The sequence below is a fragment of the Podarcis liolepis genome, assembly GCF_965112155.1.
Source record: "Podarcis liolepis genome assembly, chromosome: 14".
Taxonomy (NCBI): domain Eukaryota; kingdom Metazoa; phylum Chordata; class Lepidosauria; order Squamata; family Lacertidae; genus Podarcis; species Podarcis liolepis.
In genome coordinates this window covers 34,108,836-34,136,013 of record NC_139569.1, presented here as the reverse complement: position 1 = coordinate 34,136,013, position 27,178 = coordinate 34,108,836, and the positions used below count along the sequence as shown (strand labels likewise).

Sequence of the window (27,178 nt, the reverse complement as noted above, 5' to 3'; positions counted from 1 at the left end):
TCTGTCACAAATTTGATTATTAGTTTTCTTTGTTGCCCAACAGCCAATTTCCATGGGTATAAACATATAATTTGCCCCATGGCACACTGCGACACTAGGCTCAAGACCCCAAAATTAAAAACTGTGCCTTTCCATCAGATTGATTCAGTAGGGGAGATGTGAACCAGACCTTATTTACTCCATCAATTATGATATGGCAGACCAGCTCCTACCCCTGAACAGTGCAAGCTGGTACATGTAAGAACAACTGTTCAAGAATTGGCGACTGAGCTTGATTTTTCCTCTTCCTCCCCTATTCCATTTCCCTTGTGTGTTGTGTTTTTAAGATTATAAGCCTGTGGGCAGCCACAGTTTCATTTTAACTGACTGTATGTAAGCTACTATGGAGCCTTCTTTACTTGTCCGCAGAGCAGAAGGAAAGGAGGAGCTTTTTCTGCCTCCCCACGTCCAGCCACTATCTGAAGACTGCAGAAGGGACCCTCAATAAGAATATTAAGGGTGCATGCAGGGAAAGCATGGCTTTGTTTTTGAAATCTTCAGATGAGGCCTAGAACATGTGAAAAATGAACAAGACATTTTAGCTGTGGTTCATTCATTTTCAGCTTTGTATTTTTGTTATAAAAAAGTGTGCCTAGACATTCCATTGTTGCTCCCATAACCTAGGTTTAAGCTGCCGTTCAACTCCTCACTTTTGTATCTCAGTTTCTAACACTGCCTGGCGGGTAGACAGGACCTGTTGTTGGAACAGCCATGCAGCCTCTCACAACAGATCCTGGAATCCTGATCCCTGGACCTTGTCCCTGAACTGTGATTGGGGAACCTTGGAGCACTTCTCCTAAGTTGTTTTGATCCTTGCCTCATCGCTGGAGCCTTAGGGCATCTGGACTGATTCCTGCTCTCCTACTTTTGCTGCGTTTGCACTGTCAAATTGCTAGAATAAAGCTTGGCTTCTTTACTTACAAGAAAGTGCACCTGCTGTTATTCTTGGGCAGGAGCCAGGACTCTGAGCTACAGTTTTCCCCTGTGTGAATATAGGGTTAAGTACACACACACATTGCTCTGATCACATTCAGTCTCCCTACTATCCATGGCTACTTCATTAGACTAAGTAAAACTTGCCAGCAGGCTCTCCATCAGTGAAGGCTAATACATATGGGTAAGTGTGCCACAGCCCCACCAACCTCAGTTTGTCACCAACCCATCCTCACCTGGCTACAATCAGCCCAGGAGATGGTCCTGACTATCAGCCAGGTCTCCATGTTGCCCTTACAGAATGCAGGGAGGAAGATTGAGAATAAACTAGAATCATTAGGCTCTACCAACCATAGGCTCTTGCTCCACTAGCCATTTACTCTGGCACCCCCTACTGCTGGCCTCCCTGCCTTCCGCTCTACTATTCCCCTACTAGCATCCATTGCACTCCATGCATCTCCTGTGTCACACTAAGTTTAGCCCAAAGAACAACTAAGAATATAATTTTTTGGTTGGTTCCAATAAATCGGCCCTCCAGATGTAATTGAACCTTATCTCCCATCAGCCCTAGCAAGAATGGCCAATGATCAGGGGTTATTACCCAATTGTGGAGTTTGATAATCGACTGATAATACTTCCTCTGCTTTTTCTATAGCTTAACTTATTTGCTTTTTCCTCTACCCCACTTCCTTGTTTAAACCATCTAATTTTATTTTTCATTCAAAGTTATTAATGCTTCAATAGCGGAAATGAAAAAGTAATTTTAAAAAACAGCATCACTTTAAACGTGTGTATTTAAAAAGCACTCTAGTATCCTTTGGGCATCTGTATGGGTTTCTTAAGAAACACTAAGTTGAACAAGCCTCTTAAAGATTTGTCAAACGCAGGGACGCCTTGCAGTTTGAAAAGCATAACCATACTTGGTTGCCTCTTACCTTGATAGCTCGTAGCTCATGCAAACCTCAGTTATTAACTGTTCCTTAAATGTTTTCAGAATCTGATAAAACTTCTCCATGTATGGCATTAGTATTGCTGTTATACAATTGTTATACGATTCTCCCATTTCACTCTCTGCCAGACGTACTACGCAAACAATTTGCTCCTGGTACATTTAACAAGACAGATTCTTTGCTCTGGTAACATCATCTTTTTCTTTTCTTGCAGAAACAGGATGCAGAGATTTATAGGAAGGAATAGAGCACTGTGAATAAGAAAGCATTCCATCCAAAATATTAAGGCTATTTTTAGGAAGGGTTGCATGACAATGCCCAAAAATGTTTCCTTTTCAAATTTTGGAAGAAGGCACAACACAACAGGACCTTGTCCTCTTTTTAGCAGGCATCTGTATTACTGATTTAAACAAGATTTAATAACCATTCACAAGCCCCAAGCATGGTGGATGGAAGCCATAGGAATTCTTAGCAACCCTGCCAAACTAAATTTCCCAGAATTCTCTAGTGGAATCCATGACAGCTAAACTAGTATAAAATGGTACACATCTTCGGTATACAGTGGTACCTCTAGGTGCAAACGGGATCCGTTCCGGAGCCCCGTTTGCATCTAGAAGCAAACGTAACCAGCGACGGCACTTCTACGCATGCGCGTGACGTCATTTTGAGCGTCTGCACATGCGCAAGCGGCAAAACCTGGAAGTAACGCGCTCCGTTACTTCTGGGCTGCCGCGGAGCGCAACTCGAACGTGCTCATCCCGAAGCACATTCAACCCGAGGTATGACTGTAAATACACCCAGAGCTGTGTATCCTGTTTATTTTCCAAGCTAAAAATATTCACGTTTTGGAATGGGCAAAAACTACAAATTGAGTCAGTTTCCCGCAAATTAGCACTACTTGCGTATTTGGGTTTTGCTAATCAGCGGGAGGTAAGGAGCAGCAATGCAGGGCAGCAGGTGACAAACCTCTTGAGGCCTAATTTCAAATCATATTTCTAGTACCTCTGGTTTTAATAAGCATTGCTCATGCTGCATCTTATCACAATGCAGGGGTACTAAAAACATTGCTCTTTTTTTCCCCTTTGAGATGAAACCCAAGAAAGCTGAAGCCGTGACACAAACACCACATTCTACATTATTCAGTGCTCCTGCAGAATCACTACAAACTCTCAGCCCTGGCTGAGTACATGCTACCCATTGAAGTGTACCAACATCACAGAAGAGGGAGCCTGTTGTGTCTGATTGTGTATGTTCATGGTTAATGTGAATTAAGCCATTCTCAGGCATTATTATAGCTCTGTCCAAGAGGAGTCTGACCCATTCATCCCTGATTCTTTGTGGCACAGGGAAAACCTGCAGCTTAGTGCAGAGAATCTGCAGAAGGTCTCAGATTCAATCCCCAACATCTCCCAGGGAGGGCGCCGAGAGAACCCTACCTGAAACCGTGAAGATCTGCTGCCAAATCAGTGTAGGCCAGTCATTCCCAACCTGGTGCCCTCCAGATCTTACGTTTCGGTGTTTCACATGAAGCTCAAATCCAAATATACAGCAAAGAGCCTGGTGCCTAGATCCAGCTTCAGATCTACTCCTCTAATCTCAGCAAGAAACAAACTTTCCCAACTGAGGCATTAAACCCATATGTTGCAAAATAAATAAATAACCTGTTTCTTTAAATTAAAAAAACAACAACACACAACGTAAGTCAAGAGTATTGTTTAAACTCGTTTAATGGACAAAATCTCCAGTGAAGAGAAACAGGACACACTGCTGATCTCCGTGTTTTAGCAGACATGCCAAGTGGCCGATATCAAAAGAATTACATTGAGTACTGTATGCAGATACACTAGACTTTTACCCAATCAGCATGTAACAGGTCATCTAGGGGTGCTGAGGTCAAATAAGAGGGAGCAAACAACACCAAACCAGTGGCAAGGTTGCACAAGTTTTAAGAACCAGTCTGCATATGAAGAGAACTGGGATGGGTGGCAGAACATCATACACAGGGGCTGTGGTTTGCACATAGTAAAACACAGCTGTGCCCAGGGCTGGATATTTGCTGGAATTCCATAAGAGAAAAGAATATGAAACTGTATTCAGAATTCAGCTTCGGAACATCGCCTATCATTTTATGTGAAATCAAGTATCTAGACCTTGGGGCTGCAAATATTTACTTGAAAGTTTCTGAGCGACACTTACCAGATTCTAAGAACCCAAGCAGCCGAGTTAAGATTTCCATTGGGGAAATCTTGGGGCAGGGATTCAGTGCTCTGAATAGTTTCTTCCCTTTCCCCAGTAACAGAAAACCCAGATTTTCTGGGTGCAAAAACTGAAGAAAAGCAAAAAAACATTTTTTTAAATGCTCAATTTTCCTAAATTTATAGTGAGCGCTAAGGATAGCAAGATCTGTCAGTTTTTGTTCTCTCGGTTAATCACTTTTTCCAATCTTAAACTTAGTTCTCCAAATTTCTACAAGAAATTGTGGTTTATAAAATCCTCATGAAAACTTACCAGTGCTTTAGTGCAAATTTCTCCTCATCATTTTTCTATGCAGTTCTGACTAATGTACGTATTTCTGCAAGCAATTTTTCTTTAGACAGTGAGTTGTTGTATCTTATTTTCATTAATATATTCATCTGTAGGTATACTTTTATCTAATATATGTGTTTTTGTAAACAATGGTTGGTTGGAGAACTGCGAAATTCAAACAAGCACAATTTTGAAGGACGGCTGTGTTTTGGTTCTCATATTGCTTGAGAAAGTGCGGATTTGACAGATTCATCTTTAGAGGCGAACTGAATCAAATTTCTCCCCCATCCCCACAGAGCACAGAACTTAGCTTTTCTTTGTGCAAAATCTGGATTTCCTGGGTACAGAATTCATTATGTAATCACACGTAGAACTTTCTTACAACCAGGGCTATTGGCTACAAATGACTTGGCCACATGACAAGGGATGACAACACGATGTCTAGGAGAAAGGACTACGTTTGGAGTAGTCCAAAGGAAGTTATGCAAGGGAAGCTCACTGGGGCAAAACAGTTACAGAGACAAAAGTGGAACTTGCTTATAAGTGAGCTATTCAAAGCAGCAAAAAAAAAAAAAAATTGAAAGGAAGGGGGGAAGTAGAGGAAGAGACCACAGATGGGTGGTGGGAGAAAAGAGGTGAGAGATGCAAGCTTAAAGTCTAAACAAAGGAACAATTGTGTTGCATCCTTGACGTTTAACAAGGATGTTTACAGAGCCTCAAGGGAAGATGATCACTGTCAGTGGCTGCTCACAGTATGAAAGGGTTTGGGCTTTTTTTGGTTCTCCTGCTCAGGAGGAGTCTTGGGGTGGGAGGAGGCGGTTGTGGGGAGTTGATTTCCCTACAACAGTGTCTTTCAAGCTCTCCTGCTAGGCTCACAAAAGAACAATCAAAATAAAAAAATTCCTTCCAATAGCACCTTGAAGACCAACTAAGTTAGTTCTTGGTATGAGCTTTCGTGTGCATGCACACTTCTTCAGATACACAGATGTGTATCTGAAGAAGTGTGCATGCACACGAAAGCTCATACCAAGAACTAACTTAGTTGGTCTTCAAGGTGCTATTGGAAGGAATTTTTTTATTTTGACTATGGCAGACCAACACGGCTACCTATCTACTAAAAGAACAATCAGTAAGGGCAGACAAATGTCCCACGACAATAGCATGGCTGATATTACACTGCTGGGGAGTGTCGGGCACATCCCAGGGCATGCCCTAAGATCAACAAAGAGCAATGCTGAGGTCCAGCTCGCTTGGCTGTCGCCCTGCACATCACAGAGACATGTCCAACTATCAGGGTCAGTCCTACCATTAGGCAGAGGGAGACAGCAGATGCTGGGGAAAGGGCAAAGGAACAGAGGTGATGCGCTCGGGACAAAGTCGTGTGAACCACATAGCAGGCCCTGCACCCTCTATGACATGGGTGGGGAACCTCCAGATGTTGCTGAGCTTCATCTCCCATCGGCCCCAGCCAGTGCAGCCAATAGCAAAGCCTGATGGGAGTTGTAGTCCAACATCATCTGGAAGGCCTCCCTGCTTTACAGAACAGTTTCAAGGGAGCAACACACCCCATTAGGAAAACTTCTACTGATTGCTACACTTTGGATGATTTCTATCAGGCAACTTTTATTATTATTTCATTAATTGTTATTGATTAAAAACGGGCAACTTTATACTACCGGATCAAGCTAATAGTTCAGCTGAGTTGTTTAAAGGGTTGTATAACAATGCTGGAGAAGCAGGATTGCACTTGCACAATAGGACTTCCAATTTCTACTCCTCACCCCATGTCTTGTCATCAGCATTGAGACGGGGAAGACCTGCTCCCTGCCTTGCAGGTCTTTTTCCATCTGGCCTGAGAGGGGAGGGCCCTGACTGACGCTAGTTACAAAAGCTGAGACTGCTGAACATACTTTGGGGTTGGAGTGCTATTTAGGGGTTTCTGTTGGCGCAGGGAGTGTTGTTGCTGTTGCTGGTTTCGATATTATTTTTGTATCTTTATTTTATACCTTTTTGTGATTTAATAATAAAAATAAAATACAACAAGAACACCATTTGTAACCCGGCCATCTGACCGGATTGCCCCAGTCACTATGGGCAGCCTTCAGCATATATAAAAACATAGTAGAAATTGTTTAATTTGGTTGTGTCTTTTTGGATGTTTTACTGATAATTACTGCTTTTGTTATGTTTGTAATTATGTTGTTTTTTTCAGCTTGTAAGCCACCTTGAGCATGGTTTTAACTATGGAAAGGTGGCATATGAATAACATCATGCACGTATGTATGTATGTATGTATGTATGTATGTATGTATGCCACCCCTACCCCCAAATCTGCTCCAGAGGGTCCCCCACCTGGAGAGGAAAGGAAAGGAAGGGGAAGTTTTGATGTGCACAAAAAGGTGTGTTGTGCCAGTGGAGCTGCAGTGTTGGATAATACTGAATGCTGTTGTTGTTTTGAAGACATCAGCCTCTAGTAACTTCCATTGGCTCGTTGGGCACCCTTCACAGAAAAGTGCGATACTTTCAAAATCCCTGGGAACAGATGAGACACTGGAGAAGAATGCTGCTGCTGCTGCTGATTTATTTAATTTATATACTGCCCTATATCAGGACGTCTCAGAAGCAGTTCACATAAAAAGGTCACAGCATATAAAATTAAAATAAAAGCAATAACTCAATAATGCCCCCCCTGCAAAAAGAGCCACATTTTAAAAGGGTATGGGATATTGATCAGGTCAACCAAAGGCCTGGTTAAAAAGGAATGTTTTTGACTGGCGACTAAAGGTTTATAATGAAGGTGCCAGGCGAATATTCCTGGGGAGAGCATTCCACAGACGGGGAGCCACTGCAGAGAAGGCCTGTTCTCGTGCTGCCACCCTCCAGACCTCTCGATTAAGGAGCTCAAGCTCAGACCTGCTGGTGGAAGACTCAGCAAGTCATCAGGGTACAAGACACCCAAAACAGGCCAACGTCATTAGCAAAATACAGACATGAAGGAAAATAAATAAGGCTGCTTTTTAAAGCAGACAATGTTTTTACAAAAAGGCTGCACTAAAGTTAAAAGCAAGGCACGCCTGTGCCTTCTTTAGAACTGTTTCGAGAGGAGCTCCACAAACTGATCTCTTCCGTGTTTAAATTGCAACCTGAGTTTCTGGCTTCCTGATGAGAGCCGTCAACTCTTAAGATGTGCTCCGTGAAACACTCACAGAGCACCAGGGTATGTTCCCCAGCAGTATCCTGTCTCCCACAAAGGGAATTGCACTATACCACCCAGAATGTAGCCAGGCAGCAGATACAACAGGAGCTGGTCTGGGCTGAAACTGGATTATACAGTACTTAGAAAAGACAAGTGAAGAAGAAGAAGAAGAAGAAGAAGAAGAAGAAGAAGAAGAAGAAGAGGAGGAGGAGGAGGAGTTTGGATTAGATATCCCGCTTTATCACTACCTGAAGGAGTCTCAAAGCGGCTAACATTCTCCTTTCCCTTCCTCCCCCACAACAAACACTCTGTGAGGTGAGTGGGGCTGAGAGACTTCAAAGAAGTGTGACTAGCCCAAGGTCACCCAGCAGCTGCATGTGGAGGAGCGGAGACGCGAACCCAGTTCACCAGATTACGAGTCTACCGTACCGCTCTTAACCACTACACCACATTGGATTCCCCAACACTCTAGCCTACCTCTCTTCTCAGTGATGCTCTGCACATCTTAGTGAGCACACATAACTGTGCATGCACAAGCCCTCTCCTGCAATTCCTTAGCTCCGTTTTGCCCAACAGTGACACTTCATGCACCCATACAGCATCGCTGCTATGATTTCGCAACCCTATTCATCTCCTCTGTGCAAGGTCCCAACTAGGGCTGCAACAATTGGGTTGACTAATTAAAATCAGGAAGGTGGCTTTAAAAATGACTTGTATCAAACAAATCTTAACATAAAAAACACATAGGTAGAATGTGCACTTTTACAAAAGGTAACCCCCTCTCACGGACAGGCAGGGCAGAATGCCTCTTCTAAGATGGCAGTGGCAGTAACATAGCTAAAAACAGAAGTATTTTTCCTTATGCAAATTGCTTTTTATGCATGTAATGGGTATGGGGTTGCTCGTGCGTAAGTTGCCGCCTCTCCTGGTTATGTTGCCTTGTTAAACCTTTCTGTCTGGACAGCCCTTCAATTCGTGGCTGCCTCAGTCGCTAGCAGAATCCGTCAGTGGGTGTTTCTTAAATCTTTTCCAACATAAAAGTTGTTTGACACCCAGTCTCCTCCTACTCTCTCTGCGCAGAAGTCTTCTGCGCAGGGTGGGCATGGGAAGCGGAGGACCCGTGCTCTCCCCGCTGGTGTCCGGTGAAGAGTCCTGGAGCCCTCTCGCCGATTCCCCCATCAGCCCCTCTATATCCCTGGTGTTGCGCTGATTTGCTTCCTCATCTGCGGAGCTGCCTCTCTCCCTGCTGGGCCCTTCTCCAGCATCATTTGAGAGCCTTCCCTCCGCCTCTAACTCCGATGTCAGTTCCCTGACAATGCATATGCAACTATAGGCATATTTAATTTATATTTAAAACCAACTCAGTTAAGCTTACTAAGATGTTCTTAATAGGGCTAACCGCCTCAATTTCATCATCAACTTCCCGAGAAGCTCGCTTTCACAGCTTAAATGTCCATCCTCTTCAACCTGCTATTAGATACTTCTTAGGAACATGTGAATATAGGAAACTGCTTTATACTGCATGATAGCATTTGTCCACTCAAGTAATTAATAGCCACAGTGATTGGTTGCTGCCTCATCACAACTAACAGGAACAGCACCTCCAGAATTGCAAGACTGGTACAGAAGCAGATAGGAATTCCTAAGCAAATCAGTTTTAAAAACAACAACAACTGGAGGGTGGGGTGAGAGAACGAGAACTTTAAAGAGAAGAGCTAAAGCTCAGAGGGTAGAGGATTCACTTTGCATTCAGAAGGTCCCTGGCATCTCCCAATCCTGGAGATCTGCTGCCAACTGCTGTGAACCTACTGAGCAAGATGGACCAATGGTCAGTACAAAGGCAGCTTCCTCTGCGCCTAAAAATAATCTTTCTGCAAATAGCTCAAAGTGGTTCCAGGAAGAAATGTTGCAAAGTTTTCAACACGCCTCACTCAAAATTCCTAGAAATGCAGCCTCCAGCTCCCTCATCCAAGGAAGTGCTGCAAGCAGACAAAACAGGGACAAGAAGTAAATAATGCCAATAGACATCTTATCGGCCATCCTCTGAGGGAAGGGAGGACAGCAACAGCTTTCCTCCTCTTTGGATCCAGGCGTCTTGCTCTTCTCCTCCATTCCACTTCTGTCCACTCTGCAAAAGACCCCACTCCCACAAACACCATTTTAGAAACCCTGCCAGGAAGCAACTGTCTGCCACTCACCATTCTCGCCCTTTCTGCACTCTCGTTTCGGATAAAGCAGAAATATTGTCGATGCGGTAACGGGTGTGTAAAAGGATTATCAGCTGGCTCTAATAATACTGACTGAGCTCACCCTCGTCATAAGCCTCTTTCCCTTGTCCAGAATCTGTAACACAATGCTCACTGTTTTACCACAAGTATTGATGCACATAGCTGAATGGAGAATACACAATTGCCTGCCCGCGATGACTCAATCTACTTTTTAGAAAGGTATGCGGAACTGAAAGCCAAAGCTAGATAACTCTATTCTGTGACTATTTTTATGCAGTGGCCCTTTCCAAACATAGCCTTGTTCTATCAGCTTTCAAATTGGAAAATAAAGCAGCAACTCAATAGTTGCTTAAGACAACTAAACAACTTCCGTCTTGTTCAGAATACAGCCGCACCAAGTGTTTGTTGTGATATTTTCCAACTGCGAAGCCCCAGTAATGCTGTACCAGAGATCGTTTGCACTATACTCTGAGAACAATATCATGGTATTTTGGGGAACTGCAGTTTGTTATGGGTGCTGAGAGTTGTTAAGAGACACTCTATTCCCCTCACAGAGCTACAGTTCCCAGAGTTCCCTGCGAAGAGGGACTGACTACTTAACCACTCTGAGAACTATATCCATAGAGAGAAAAGGCACCATTTGGATTCTCCATCTTGAGCACCAACATTTCTGATTTTCTGTTCTAACGTGTTCTGCACTTCAGTACAGTGGTACCTTGGTTTACTTAATCAGTTCTGGAAGTCCGTTCTTAAACCAAGGTGTGCTTTCCCATAGCAGCGGGAGACTCAATTTTAAAATGGAACACACTCAACATGAAGCAGAATATGTTCTGCTTCAAAGGCAAAGTTCACAAACCAAAACACGTACTTCCAGGTTTGCAGCGTTCTTAATCCAAGTTGTTCATAAACTAAGCTGTTCTTAAACCAAGGTACCACTGTCCCTCGATTTTATGCGTGAGAGTGGTGCTGTTTGGAGACATAAGTATGGGCTCTTGGAGAATGAGGTATATGTATGAGATTATGGGAGTATGTGTGCATTTATCTCACTGTTCTCCCTCTATAAACATTCCCTCCCACTCAACACTTAAGAAATAGGGGGGAGGAAGTGGTTTTAGCTGAAATAAGCAGAGGTCAGACAGGCTGGAAAACCAACTAACCAATTCCACTTCCGGCCCAGCAATGTGGTTGGCGGTGGGTGAAATAAGGTACAGCCAGGGGCAAAATATTTCAAGAGCTAACATCCAACGCAAGAACATACTTCTGTTCCGTTTAAATGCTTTTTGGAAAACTGCAGGGTTTAGTTTTTTGTTTAAAGCAGTAACAAGTATTTCAAAGTGCAAATTCACAACATTCGCTACATTGAGTGCATTGAAACAAGATTTATCTTGCCACACCTGGAAGACTAAGTACTTAAGAGCAGCCCTGCTGGATCTGACCAATGGTCCATTCAGTCCTGCATCATATTCTCGCAGTGGCAAACCAGATACCTACAGGAAATCTGCAAGCAGAATGCAAGCAACTGCTATTCAGTGGCACGCTCCCTCCGACACTGGGGGCCATGCAAAGCAATCCTGGCTAGTAGTCACTGAATCTGTCTTTTAAAGCCATCTAAGCTGTTGGCCATCCCCTCTTCTGGTGGAAGTGGGCTTCCAAGAGACTTGGCCTGATGGAGTCCTGCAATTTCCATACATCCAAAGGGGTATGGCTTGGCATTGATAATCGTTGTCCCCCCCCCCCGCCCCCAATGTCACATAGCAAAAGATTTCTCAGACACGCAGCGGGGAGGAGGGGCTTCCCAAAGCAATGTGTGATCCAGCTGTTCTGCTGCTCAAGAGCCAAAAACCAACACTGAGCATGTCAAAGTCAATGGGCTGTATCCAAGTTACAGCAGACACATTGAAATGAATGGACCTAAATTAAGCCACGTTGCTTTATTTCTTTAGGTGGAAGTCGGTGTCACAATAAATTTTAAAAAGCTTACTAAGGAGATCATTCCATCAGCATAAGCATTTCTGCTCACCAGACAAAACAACCTCCCTTCTTTCACAGGCAGACAGAAGCAGTAATGCTTCTGGACACCAGTTGCTAGAAACCACACAGTCCTGCTAGGGTCCTGCTTTAAGATTTATTCCCCAGGCATCTGGGTGGCCATTGTGACAACATTGTGAGAACTAGATGGGCCATTGGCCTGATCCAGCAGCCTCTTATTTTTTATTATTTTTTTGTTCTCCCTCCCCACCCCCAATTCTGTTCTGGAGGATTTTCCTGATACTTCCAAGCATTTGGGGAGTGGCAGGGGGAGAAATGTACAGTTGCACTAGTGGGACTTGTTGCGCTAGCACAGCAACTTGGTTGAATCTGACTCAATGGGTCTACTTTGAACAGGACTTGCCTTCCCTTGGACACAACTTTGGATCCCAGCTCATTACATGCATTACAGCATGAGCACCTGAGAATGTAAGAGACCTGCTGGATCAGGCAACAGGCTATCTAGTCTAGCATTCTGTGGTGTCAGGTCAATTGGAAATCTCCATAAAAAGGTATAGATTATTATGTGTGTGTGTGTTTTAACTTACTGTAACTGCATGAAGCAGCATGCAAGCTCCAGCAACTTCTGCCAAACCCCAAGAATCAGGCACAGCAGATCACCATAAATTATGGCAGAGCCCTAGAGAAAAGAGAAAACATTGTGCATAAGTAGAAAACATGGAACTTACCAACAATACAATGACTAGTCTATTTAACTGTTTGGCATATATATTGATCCTTTATTAATTCAACATCTTTGTATTTAAACAAAACGTTCACTTTATTAACACATAAGAAGAAAGAAAAACAAAACAGAATGAAAATTAAGATTAAACACACACACACACACACACGAACAAAAGTTGGGTTGTTTAATTCATATTCCCTGGGGGAATATTATTATTATTATTATTATTATTATTATTATTATTATTAGGGTTGAGGTAGAAATATTTTTTAAAAGATTTAATCTATTTATAAATATAACCTGGAAGTCGTTGTTGTTGTTGTTCTAAGGTGTTTTGTACTTCTGCAAACCTTGAAGTTTGGCAACACTGGCATTTGTGGCTGCTGCATTTTGGTGACATAAATATGTATCAATTTTTAAGGGACAATCGCAAGAACGTTCTGAAAGTGAAAAGGGTACAAACCCACCATTCAACTTTACCCAACAGTAATTCTCGTGCAATAAAACCTGCCCCAGATATTTTAATCACCTTTAACTGTAAATTAAGACCTAATCAAAATTTGAAGGGAAAGCGCTGCAAGAGAGATATAAATATTACTTGGGGAAATTCTCACCAAACTGGTAAATGCATACAAACATCCCAGCCTTGACTGAGCTTACTACTTCTGGTTGCACATTTTGCAGGAAGGACGCACACGAACTGGTCCTCTACACACAAAAAATTGCCTCCGAATAGAAACCTCTCATGACAGAATCCCTGACACACTAGGTTTCTATTTGCAAGGAACCTTTTCACATGGAAGGGCCCTCTTCAACCAGGTGAGCACAGATCTAGGCAGGGTTTTACCACTAACAATGAGAACTTGGTCAAGGGGCAGCAATAGCTGCAAGTGACTTAACTTGGCATAACTGGTGCCAAATGTACTGCTCTTGCTTTCCATTGGACCACATCAGCAAGGCAGAAGAGGACCTCCATACACACTGCCCAGCCTTGCACTTGGGGGAGGTCACTACAGTGATTGCTAACACAGTGGTTTAACTTCACCTCTGGAGACGCACTCCACTGTCTCTCAAGACAGATGGATGTCAACAATGCCATGCAAATATGAATCTAGACTCATGGTTTCAGAATTCAGAGCAGAATCAAAATGAACTTAGGCTTTAGGGATGCTCTAAAGCAGGCTTCCTCAAACTCGGCCCTCCAGATGTTTTTGGCCTACAACTCCCATGATCCCTATCTAGCAGGACCAGTGGTCAGGGATGATGGGAACTGTAGTCTCAAAACACCTGGAGGGCCAAGTTTGAGGAAGCCTGCTCTAAAGCAATGTTAGCAATTAGTCCTATGTAGTATCAAATCAAGGTAGAGGTGAATCAGAGGAGGTGGGATGGGGTGATTTCACAAGAATGAAAAGAAGGCAGAAGGAACTACTCAGCCCCAGAGCCAAATCCTGATACTATGGTTCGGTTTCATATCTCCCAGCCACAATAACTTCTCTTTCCCCCACCCAGTGTTAGAGATATAAGATAGGCGCCAAATAGCTGCTTAAACCAAGGCTGCAGTCACCACAACAGAATGCCACGTTGCCATCTTGGAGCCAGATGGCTCAAAAGTCGTATTTTTCAATAGGACCTTTTGGTTCCTGAAATGCGTTCTGACTGTGCAGATAAGGTATAACTGATCCCCAGGCATACACCCCCACACAGTAAAGATGCCAGGAGCCATCCTAACGCCCGGGCATCTTTAAAGGTAAAGGGACCCCTGACCATTAGGTCCAGTCGTGACCGACTCTGGGGTTGCGGTGCTCATCTTGCTTTATTGGCCGAGGAAGCCGACATTTGTCCACAGACAGTTTTTCCAGGTCATGGGGCCAGCATGACTAAGCCGCTTCTGGCGAACCAGAGCAGCGCACGGAAACGCCATTTACCTTCCCGCCGGAGTGGTACCTATTTATCTACTTGCACTTTGACGTGCTTTCGAACTGCTAGGTTGGCAGGAGCAGGGGCAGAGCAATGGGAGCTCACCCCATCGTGGGGATTCGAACCGCCAACTCTATTACCATGAGTGATCTCTTATAAATTACCATGTCACAAAGGGGATTTATTAGGTAAAGCTTATAAGCGATTAGCAATTTGACTAAGCCAGAAGTAGCAGCTGTTGCAATGTCTCTCAATAGGAAGCAAATTCTAACGATGATTAAAATAATTGTGGCCAAGCAGATCAAATTATGTCTGAATTATCTGAATTTTGAACCCTGTATAAAACAATGCAAACTGGCAATTCTTAAGAGTTTTAAATAATTTATTCAGTCTTTAATAGTCATGGGTGCACAAAGAGGAGGGCTAGGATACCTATGCAAACCACTGACACAATGGAAATAATATTCAGCTGCCTCTTTGACTCCAAGGATTTTAGCAGTCATTACCCACACAGTGCAATCTATGCCACTTCCAGAGCTGCTCCTCTGGAAGACCCCAATGTGCCCTGAGCAATAATGATGATGACGACGACGATTTATCAGTCACTCTTTTCATGAGAAATTATCTAAAGTGGTGCCAGGAGACACAACTTCAGGGGGCCACACAGAGAAGGTTATCATCGCTTCAAGAGGAGGAAAAAATTCTACTGGTGTGCAGGATCTATCTAAGCACCAACTCCCAACCTTTGCCACACTTTCAAGTTACTAGGAAGTGGGGTTGGGCAGGAAGGGAACAGAGGGAGGGAACCCAGCTGAGGGACAGAGCTCACATCTGGCATGGAGAAAGTCCAAAATTCAGCCGCTGGCATCTCCAGTTCAAACAAAAAGGTGATGGGAAATACCTCTACCAAAAGCTTCTGCCAGAGGAGACAGTATCAGCCTACAGCAGGGTGGCTAAATTGAGTGATTCTGTTAGGCTGTAGCTCCCATAATCTCCATTAATGCTGCTTGGGGTTGATGGGATTTGTAGTACAGCAACACTATCCAGAGGGCCACAGTTTGGCCTAGACCAGGCTTCCTCAACCACGACCCTCCAGATGTTTTTGGCCTAAAACTCTCATGATCCCTAGCTAGCAGGACCAGTGGTCAAGGATGATGGGAACTGTAGTCTCAAAACTTCTGGAGGGCCGAGGTTGAGGAAGCCTGGCCTAGACGGACAAATAATCTGACTTGGCATCAGGCAGCTTCTTAGCTTTGGAAGACACATGGTGTTAGGCTGAAGCTTAACCTCCATCTCAACTTCAACCAAACACCTAAAAAGCAACCTTTTGCTTTGTTTTAGGTGATCCGGTCCCTCATAGGGCCTTGTAATTATAAATGTCCACCAATGCTCCACCTGTCACACTATTGCTTTCTCTAGCGTAAGAGTGGGGAACCTTTGCCCCTCCCGATTTCTGCTCAACAACAACTCCCATCAGCCCCCAGGAAGTATAGCCAATGGCCAGGGAGGATGTTGTAGGTTCCCGACACCTGCTATGGGAAAACATCAACACAGCATACAAGATACATACCCTTTCTCCTTGCACTACCGCTGTACTCCCAACACCAAAGCAATGGCACCTTAGCCTGAGGGCTGGAATCCTTTTGCAACACACAATTAAAAGGCCACATCCACACAATACGTCTGTAGAGCTTCCCTCAAAGATTTCTGGGAGATGTGTTTTGTCAAGAGCGTTGAGGATTATTATGGGACCCCTAACCCCCCCCTCAATGAGCTACAATTTTCTGAGTGGTTCCCTCAGAACTGCAGCCCTCCAAGGGGAATTGAGAGCCTCCTGACCACTCTCAGCCCCCTTAACAATTCCCATAATTCTTTGGGTGGAAGCCATGCTTAAAGAGAGTTGCATCATAATGCTTTAAAGGTATGGCATGAATGTGGCCAATTAAGATTCCAGTATCCACCGCACAACAACGTGGTCCTGCAATATCTCTATGCCTCCCCCTTTTCAGGATGTGTAACCTTTGGTGTTTGAAACCCAATGCTTGAAGACTTCTTGTCTCCAAAAAAAAAAAGGGGGGGGGAGACGACTAGCCTACGGACACTGAATTGGAATGTGACGCTCCCAGAGTTTTTAAAAAGAACAGTTAAGAAGCAGATTTATGAGCATTCCTCTCCAATTGTTTACTTTTTGGAGGTGGGGAGGGATTTACTTACGCAACTGCCAGATAAGGAGGCCAAGGTTCTTCCTCCCTGTTATTCCAGGAGCAGGTAGATTGGACACACAGAGGACCCAAAGCACACACACTTACAACTCAGCAGCAAAGACTCGGTTTAATTTTAAAAGGAGCTGCTGCTTCCTGCCCCCAACCCAACACAGGCCTTTTTGCTGGCCTGCTACCTAAGTAACCAATCTCTTGGGAAGTTGGGATGGAGAATAAGCAGCAGGAGCAGATTAAATCCTAAGCAACAAGGATCCTGTTTTCATGTAAATGCCCTGTACAATTAGAAGGAATTGTGAACAGACAAGGGAGCAAGCAAAGACAGAGGGGAGCAGAAGTAGGGTTTCAATGGTTTAAAAAAGGGGGTAGATTTAGAAAACAAACATTTTAAAATTAACATAATTCCCGCTCCCCCAGTCCAAAGAAACAAATGTAATCACATACTGATCTGCTGATCAGGCCAAGACTCTCAGCAGCCGGATTTTATGCAATTTGTGAACTTAAAGCTGCCTTTGTATTCTGTTCTGAAGGCTGGAATTATATTTTATTTGTATTCTGTTGTATTTCTTAAATATATCTTTGTTGATATAAACCACGCTGAGGCCCATTGGCAAAGGACAGAATACAAAACTCCTAAATGAGATTTAAACAGATCTGGCCATTGTAATCTACTGTACAGGACTGGCGCTACTCACTTTTATTGTGTTCTGAGCCTTGAAAGGACCCTGAGCATTTTTGTGATGACAGTAGTTTGTATTTTAGAGACGTTCCCTTAATTTGGGGCACCATGTCAACGCTTTCTTAAAGGGCTGTAATTTGTGGACATGCCCTAGTCATATGGAGCTGTTGAAGCAGAGGAAAAGCAAGAGACTGATGCTGTACAAACTGCTGGCTTGAATTCTGCTGATTAAAGCTGTATTGTTAACGCCTGTCTTACATCTGCAATCTTTTGGATAAAAAAAAAGAAATCACTGCACTGGATAGTCCCGGGTAGCTAAATCCCAGCTTATTTCAAGCCCTCTTTTCATTGCAAGCAATCTCAAAGCAAAGAAAGCCAAGAGTTGTATGTTCTTCCATGAAAAAGACAATGTTCTTCCATGAAAAAGAAAACACACACAGAAAGATGTCATATTGCAATCTCAACTTATTAAGGCTGCATACATATGATACATCTAAAGCAAATTTCCCAATAATAATAATAATAATAATAATAATAATAATAACAGAAACTAGTTTGTTAAGGGTGCTGGGAATTGTAGCTCTGAGGAGTAAACTACAATTCCCATGGTTCTTATTTTTTGGGGGGTTGCTTTAAATATACTTTAAAATGAGTTCATTTTAAAGCATTGTAAAATTAGTTGGGTTCCTTCTGATTGACGCATGCCAACTATTTCTCATCCTCTCCTGTGCTGCTTTGGGAGTGGTTAATGGGGAAGAACATAAGGAACCTATGGCTTGTTTGCTTCCAAGACACCATGTGCTCATTTCTCTTGGGGGGGGGGGAGAATGTCTTCAAAATGACCCACCTCTGACCTCCCCACCGCACACTCCTGACTCAAACAGAGGAAATGAAAATACAAAAAAACAATACGCAGGGTTAGACTTTAAACTAACAAGGAAATTGCAAGTTAAGCCACCAAGCAATGCCCTCGCTTCACCTCTGTGGCATTCCTCGCCCCTACTGCCATTCCGTTCAAAGGCACCCTTTGTCCTTCTGAATACCCAAAACTACAAGAGGGTTTGTCCACAGAAAACAGGTGGCCTCCGCCCCAAATGGACACATGGTCACTTTCTCTCCCTTAAGCCAGACACTCTTGCCTCAGCCCCTTCCCTCCCCATATCTGCAACACAGGCAGAATAAATAAAAGGCATAACAGCATGTGGCTCAAGCATCTCCCCTCAAAACCTGGCATTTCTACAACTTTGCGTTGCTACAAGACTGGGGAAGGGCCTCTGAAATTTGGATGGTTGCAAGGTTAGGGTCAAGCCCTAGCTAAAGGCATGTCTATAGGCCTAACTAAATGGAGAAAGGCATTATACATCAACGGGTATGAAGAAAGAGCTCTCTAATATCGTGCCCATTCGGCAGTTATATTTATGTGCTTTTTAATAATAACAACCAAAACCTCGACGGCTTCATGACTCAACATTCCCATCTCGTCACTCCCTCGTTGTACAAGCCTATCTACCGGTTGTTTCCAACAAGGTTTCTATGGCAACGGCACAAGCAACTAATTAGGAGGGGACATGAGTATTTGTTCAGTGGCTTATAAATCTCCACTCCTAGTCCCAAGTCATAAAAAAGAGTCATCCTGGTGCAACTGGAGGTTTAAAAAGAAAACAAACAAAAAAAACCAACATTAAAAATGAGGAAGGTTTCGTTTTTATCGTTTTGCCATTTTCCAAGCAAATTTTTTATGAAACGGATCGACTGTGGTTTACAACCAATTGAAAGGCCGGAATGTAAAATAGCAAGCTGACAGGAATAACATCACACCACAACACAACATCCACATTCCGACTGAAACAAAAAACCTAAAAAGGGACAAGCTCACACCACACTACCACCCCGGGGAAAATTCAGGTTTAATTCAGTTCACTTCTTTTTCCTTTTAAAAAAAAGTTTTTTTTTATCCTACTTTTCTCCATAGTGGACAGGTTCACCCATGCTAAACCATCGTCTAGTGCTACATGCATGCAGCTGGAAGGAGTCCAAGTGCGGACTTGCATGCTTCCACAAGAGCAAGAGGGGATGACTTCTTCAGAGATTTGTTCTGTTTTCCACAAATCCCGGTTTATTACTCACAAGCCAGAGCACGTCTAGCTTAGGAACAAATGGGTTGAATAAGCCAGCTTCGGAACTCATAGCTTGAAACTGGCTTGCCTTGAAATTGATAAGGGTTTGTTTTAAGCCACAACCCCCGACTTTGCAATTTGCAAACCAAGATTTGTGGAAAGTGGAACGATATGCTGCAGAAGTCCTTCCAGCAACTGCAGGAGAGGAAAGGGGGGAGGTCGAGAGTCAGCTGCTTCACTCAGGGGCAGCTCGTATATGTAGCCCTAAAGCAGCGTACTGTGACGCACAGACCAAGCCAAAGCCTCAATAAATTACACAACAAAGTCCACTTTGTGTGTGTGTTTTTAAAAAAGTCAATAACACAAAAAATATAAATAGGCATAAAAATACATTGTGGGCCCATACTGGATTACTAATGCTCTTGGGGAAGGAGGAGTACATCAAGTACTTTTGGCTAAATCTATGCTGTGGTTTGTTTATGAGAACCAGGATTTGGGTGTAGAGCGCTGTACACCAAATAATACTAAGGAACAGCTGCAGCTTCTTGGTCAAGTATATGCTTTGCAAGTGTAGAGTCCCAAGTTCAATGCCCAGCGTCTCCAGGTATATTTGGGAATGTCCCCAGCCTGCAGAGCTGCTGCCAGCCTGTGTTGGCAGGACTGGGCTAGATGGGTCAGTGGTACAAGGACAGGTTCTTATATTCCTAGAGGAGATTCTTTCATGTTGCAAGCATATATTCACAAAACCATTGTGGAAATCTCCCAGTTATGACAAACAAAACTTTGCCCTTCAGTATTCTCAGTGTAAAAGTACAGCTAGGAACTGTGCGCACTTTAATTTTTAACTTCTACGAAAAAAATGTTATGCACTTTATTTGCTAGTACAGTGGTACCTCAGGTTACAGACGCTTCAGGTTACAGACTCCGCTAACCCAGAAATAGTACCTCGGGTTAAGAACTTTGCTTCAGGATGAGAACAGAAATTGTGTGGCTGCAGGGCAGTGGCAGGCCACATTAGCTAAAGTGGTACCTCACGTTAAGAACAGTTTCAAGTTAAGAACGGACCTCCAGAACGAACCTGAGGTACTACTGTACTCTATGTACCAACTGCTGGTTCTATCATTGTTAATATCCGACCACACTGTAAATGTTCGTCATATCCTATTCCAGCTTATATATTTTTCCTAAATGATAGAAGAACGTCAGCCAATTTAAGAGTGTTCCAGTAATAACACAAACTGCACCTACTCAACCATATAACCCCTTGTAAATTCAGCTGAACCAATTGTGTGTGTTGAGTGTATGCATATTATAATAGCTCAATTTGTTAGTGAGTACACACATGCACATGGTAACCATGGCCAAGTGACCTTGTAGGATCATAGAATCGTAGAATTGCAGAGTTGGAAGAAGAAGAGTTTGGATTTGATATCCCGCCTTTCACTCCCCTTCAGGAGTCTCAAAGCAGCTAACATTCTCCTTTCCCTTCCTCCCCCACAACAAACACTCTGTGAGGTGAGTGGGGCTGAGAGACTTCAAAGAAGTGTGACTGGCCCAAGGTCGCCCAGCAGCTGCATGTGGAGGAGAGCGGAGACATGAACCCGGTTTGCCAGATTATGAGTCTACCGCTCTTAACCACTACGCCACAGTGGAAGGCACCTCAAGGGTCATCTAAGTCCTTATATATGCTTTATGGCCGGAGACGCCAGGGACTGAACCTGGACTCTTGGGTGCTTCCACATGGCAGTTATGGCAAACTGGGTGCTGCTCGTTCATACAAGTTTTCCACAGCATCCGCATGTCATCCTCATCAAAACTCATCTTCATCGAAATGCAGCTCGTATGTTCCCCTAATTTAATCTAGGTTTGATTGCTTTTCATTTTCAGATTTCTGTGGAAACTCTAAATCCAGAGTAAAAAATTGGGGGGGGGGGTCAACACCAATAATTCTGGGCACAGTAACTGCTAACTAGGATGACACTGGCTATTTCAGGAGTCCAACCCCTTCAGTTTTCAAATAATAACCACCCAAGATAGTTTCACAGGAAGGTATGGAAAGGATTCCAAGCAGCCCAATACAGTGGTACCTCGGGTTAAGTACTTAATTCGTTCCGGAGGTCCATTCTTAACCTGAAACTTTTCTTAACTTGAAGCACCACTTTAGCTAATGGGGCCTCCCGCTGCTGCTGCGCCACCGGAGCACGGTTTCTGTTCTTATCCTGAAGCAAAGTTCTTAACCTGAGGTAATATTTCTGGGTTAGTGGAGTCTGTAACCTGAAGCATATATAACCTGAAGCGTATGTAACCCGAGGTACCACTGTATTGGTTTGGTTCTTAAAATGTTAGGAATTGCATCCATTGCTGCAAAAGGCACTTAAACCACCACAACTGTAACTTAGTGGATTTTAGCGAAGCCATGAAATAGAGAATGCCTCCTACACAAGCCTTCCGTTTCACCATCCCAGTTAATAATAATTGTGGGTATCAGGCTGTGTGTGCATTGAAAGCACACACTTTCCGTCCCCTCTTTAAATAAATGCCCAGACCCTGCTTGCAAAAAAGGTATGTTAAAGCATAGTTTAAGAGGAACAAGGTCTGATTTGCAAGATGCAGTAATGAGTAAAACAACTGCTTGACAACACCACAATACGGAGGCAGTGAGATGGGAGTGTGAAAGCATACCCCCAGAATCACAATCCTTTATTATTTGCAAAAAATATTTATGCTCCAAGCCACCGTGCACATTGATCCTTACCACTGGAAGAGCCAACGTGGCAAAAAAAAGTTGGAACGCTAGACAAGAGCATGGGAGCTGTCAAAACTACAGCCTAAATAAGTTAGTTAGTGGGGGGTGGGGTTCATCTTTATCAAGAGCCAAGCGGTGGTGCTGATGAGGGCCTATTCCCACGCTATATCATGTTGTCTCCTACAAAGACATCTTGTGGTCTGGTGCCAAGGAGGGAGGGAGGGAGGGTCAGAGATAAATAACTACCCTTATAGCAAGGGAAAGCAAGAGGAGAACATGAGAGTCATAGAGGCACCTAGGTGACCGAAAGACAGCAGCGGCGTGCGGGGGGGGGGTGCGGGAGGACTTTTGCAAACACCTAACGTTTATCACATCTGCAAAGAAGCTGTTCTGCATGGAATCCAGCTGCTGTGCTAATTACCAGCCCACCACAGTGGGTAGAGGGGACCACACAAGGAAGAAAAGGAAAGGGGAGGGAGGGGAGTTAAGTTGCCTTAACTTGAAGATAAGGCTATCATCAATGCCGACTAGCTATGATGGTTATGCTCTGCCTCTGTGGTCAGAGGCAGTAATGCTTCTAAATGCTATGGAAATGAGAGCTGATCAGAAGGCTGATCGCCGAAGAATTGATGCTTTTGAATTATGGTGCTGGAGGAGACTCTTGAGAGTCCCATGGACTGCAAGAAGATCAAACCTATCCATTCTGAAGGAAATCAGCCCTGAGTGCTCACTGGAAGGACAGATCCTGAAGCTGAGGCTCCAATACTTTGGCCACCTCATGAGAAGAGAAGACTCCCTGGAAAAGACCCTGATGTTGGGAAAGATGGAGGACACAAGGAGAAGGGGATGACAGAGGACGAGATGGTTGGACAGTGTTCTCGAAGCTACCAGCATGAGTTTGACCAAACTGCGGGAGGCAGTGGAAGGCAGGAGTGCCTGGCGTGCTCTGGTCCAGGGGGTCACGAAGAGTCGGACACGACTAAAGGACTAAACAACAGCAACAGAAACTGCAAGATGGGAGAGGGCTCTTGTGCTCAGGTTCTGCTTGAGGGATTCCCACAGGACTCTGGTCAACTACAGCTACAACAGGATGCTATATAAGATGGGGCATTGGCCTGATCCAGCAGGTCCTTATGCCTCTGTTTTACACGAGGGGCAGAACTTTAGGTGCTTACAGAGTTGACAGAAATGACACTTTTCAGTCATGTTTTACTTTGGACTTAGACAACATATACCAAACATATGAAGACCTCCAATATTATTATTATTATTATTATTATTATTATTATTATTATTATTATTATTATTATTATAAAAAGCTCTACCTTGTCCATATTCTGCTTCCAACAACAGCCAACCAAATATCTTTGAAAAGCACTTGCAGAGGTTCTATTTAGATATCCTAATAGTCATTGGTAAACTTGTCCACCTGGGAATGTGACTAATCTTTTAATAAGAAACTGCCCAAAGCTGATCTGTCTCGTAACAAAGAATGGACAGACTTTTTAATTCTCAGGTTCTCATTTTTCTAGTCTCAAGTTCAGTTCATTGCCCTTTTCACATTAGATTGCGATATTTTTTTTTTAAGTCCTCATGAAAATCTGTCATCAGCATGTTCAGGGACATGGGCAAAACTGCTTGCAAGAAATTGTACTGCAATGCATATTTGCATACTATTTTCATAAACATGTGCATTTTTAGGCACACTTTCCCCACTATAAACTCTCTCTTCTTTTTTTAAAAGAACTGCACTGAAAAAATTCAGAGAAGTGCAAAATTTCAAAGGTTAACCGTTTCAGCTCTCGCACTGTTATAGGAAGTGCCGAATTGGTAGGTTTGCCTTCAAATGCACACCAAGCCAAATCCCTATCCCTCCCTGCCAAATGCTGGGAAACAATGTTAGAGGTCAAGTGACACTCTTAGTTGTTTCACATTCAAATGAGCAGAGCTGTATTCTTTAACTATACAGTACAGACGGCTATCGGCTATCAGCATCTCTTACCACAAAGAAGCAAAACAATCAACCAAGCTGTCCTCCTAGCAACTTTGCTTCTCCCACACTGGAAGACATCCAACGGAGTATTTTGGAGAGAGAAGCACAGCTGATGCTCAGATTTGCATGATATCACCAGGCAAGAAGAGTCAGAAATTCAACACAAGAGCCTGTCTGGATCAGGCCACAGGGCCATCTTGTCCAGCATCCTGTTCTCACAGTGGCCAACCCCTGTTGGACTAGATATTCCATGGGGTCCCTTCCAACCAGGGTTAGATGTTAGCCAGACTGGGGAGAGCAGAATGTCACTTAGAGAAGGATCTGAAATATTTTCATTGAAGCTTGAATCATTCTGGATTATTTTATTTGAGGTTTTAATGTGTTGCAAACTGCTTTGAAATTTGTTCTTTAAAATATATAAAGCAGTATAGAAATGAAATGAATAATAATACAGTGGTACCTCGGGTTAAGAACTTAATTCGTTCTGCAGGTCTGTTCTTAACCTGAAACTGTTCTTAACCTGAGGTACCACTTTAGCTAATGGGGCCTCCCGCTGCCGCCACACCACCGGAGCACGATTTCTGTTCTCATCCTGAAGCAAAGTTCTTAACCCCAGGTACTATTTCTGGGTTAGAGCAGTCTAACCTGAAGCGTCTGTAACCTGAGGTACCACTGTAACAGCAACAAACTTCACTGTAGGGGAAAAAAGGTGCCTAGACATCTGTTGTGGCAGCCGTAACCTAGGTTTAAGGTGCCATTTGGCGAATGGATTATATATCTGAATTTCTGACACTGCTTCTAACTCAACAATTCTATGATTCCACGTCTATTGAGAAGCCCACAAGCAGGACCTGAAAGCATCATCATTCTCCTCACCTGTGATTCTCAGCAATTGGTTTTCAATAGCATATTGCCTTCCACAGTGGAAGTAGAACATAGCTTTATCCTCCATCTATGAATTTGTCTAATCTTATAAAGGTCACGGGATGCGGGTGGCACTGCGGGTTAAACCACAGAGCCTAGGACTTGCCAATCAGAAGGTCGGCGGTTCGAATTCCCATGACGGGGTGAGCTCCCATTGCTCGGTCCCTGCTCCTGCCAACCTAGCAGTTCGAAAGCACGTCAAAGTGCAAGTAGATAAATAGGTACCACTCCGGCAGGAAGGTAAATGGTGTTTCCGTGCACTGCTCTGGTTTGCCAGAAGCGGCTTAGTCATGCTGGCCACATGACCCAGAAGCTGTACACTGGCTCCCTCGGCCAATAAAGCGAGATGAGTGCCGCAACCCCAGAGTCAGTCACTACTGGACCTAATGGTCAGGGGTCCCTTTACCTTTATAAAGGTCACATCCACACAAAAGCACAAGGCTTCTCCCAAAGAATCCTGTGAGCTACAATTACCAGCATGCTTAACAAACCACAGCTCCCAGGGATTCTCTGGGGAAAGCCATGCGCTTTTAATACGCATGGCATGGGATGTGACCTAAAATCCAAGGGGCGGGTTGCACCCAGGTCTCACGGCTGATTATTCCTATAACCAAAACAAAAACCAGGAGAGCCAGCTAATGGACCAATGTGCTCCACTTCCTTATAGCAAGTCATTAACTGCTGCAGAAAGAGTGAGCTTTGTTCCTAGCTAAACTGTGCTGGGAAATTGCTGCTAAAAAAGGCAAAAGGTGATGACAGAAGGGTGATGATGGAAGGATGAGGTCAACGAAAGGAGAGGAGGGAATTTGAATGGAAATAGACCTTTCAGGCAGGCTCCTCAGCAGCTGGCCTTTGCTATCATTGCTTCCCATGAATAAGAAAGCCAGGATGAGACACTAGATGGAAGCGTCAAACAGCACTTCAGACAAGTTTGTTATGGAGCCTGGCAAAATGTAGTCCATTGCCAATACCATATATTTATTCCAGTGATGAACAAAACAAATTCTTCATTCTCGCAGCAAAGCATATCTGCTTCCGCTTCCACCAATCGCTCTGTAAAAAAATGGCGCTGTGTCCAAGGTGGTAGTTTTGGAACTTTGAAGAGGGAATGCTCAGAAGGGCTTTGTTCGCTGAAGCTAAGCAATGTTGGTACTATCCTTCAGGTTGAGGCCAGGCTGTGTTAGATGTCCAGTGTGTACATCCACAAGTTCTCCCTATTTGTTAACATTGCTGTAGGTAATGCCAACAGATCCAACAATTACTGGTAAGTCCAACACACAAACAAATGCGTGCAGGGTGGTCCACAGGAGGAAGCCATTTCTGAATTCGCCTGGTCACCAACTGGAGAGAATGCCATCCTTATCAGCTTCAGTTTATCTTATAACAAACATCATTACACAGTGAAATAAGGCCACACCGGCACCATAAATCTAGCGCATTACGACACAGGAAATGGCTGCCTTTTTTTTCTACCCAAGAAACCGCCTTGAAAATTCCCATATCCATATTTGCGGGTGTACACATCCACACCATACATTTAAAACCCTATGATACAACGCGGGTGGTGCTGTGGTCTAAAACACAGGGCCTAGGGCTTGCCAATCAGAAGGTCGGCAGTTCGAATCCCCGCAACGGGGTGAGCTCCTGTTGCTCAGACCCTGCTCCTGCCAACCTAGCAGTTCAAAAGCATGTCAAAGTGTAAGTAGATAAATAGGTACCACTCCGGAGGGAAGGTAAACAGCATTTCCGTGAGCTGCTCTGGCTCACCAGAAGCAGCTTAGTCATGCTGGCCACATGCCCCAGAAGCTGTCTGCAGACAAACGTCAGCTCCCGCGGCCAGTAAAGCAAGATGAGTGCCGCAACCCCAGAGTCGTCTGCGACTGGACTTAACGGTCAGGGGTCCCTTTACCTTTACCTACCACTTTAAATAGCTATAGCTGGGAACTGTAGTTTGTTAAATGTGCTGAGCGTTGTAAGGAGACCCCGATTCCCCTC

The 27,178-nt window shown here is 43.9% G+C and overlaps 1 protein-coding gene across 12 annotated transcripts in view; it reads right to left on the bottom strand.

Moving 5' to 3' along the window:
- AKAP13 (A-kinase anchoring protein 13) overlaps positions 1-27,178 on the bottom strand; it is a 239,199-nt gene that overhangs the window by 166,867 nt on the left and 45,154 nt on the right. For all 12 annotated transcript variants that reach the window (XM_083474938.1, XM_083474931.1, XM_083474932.1 and 9 more), the window contains exon 2: positions 12,449-12,540. The gene's annotated coding sequence lies outside the window, so the exon portion shown is untranslated. The remainder of the gene's footprint in view (positions 1-12,448; positions 12,541-27,178) is intronic.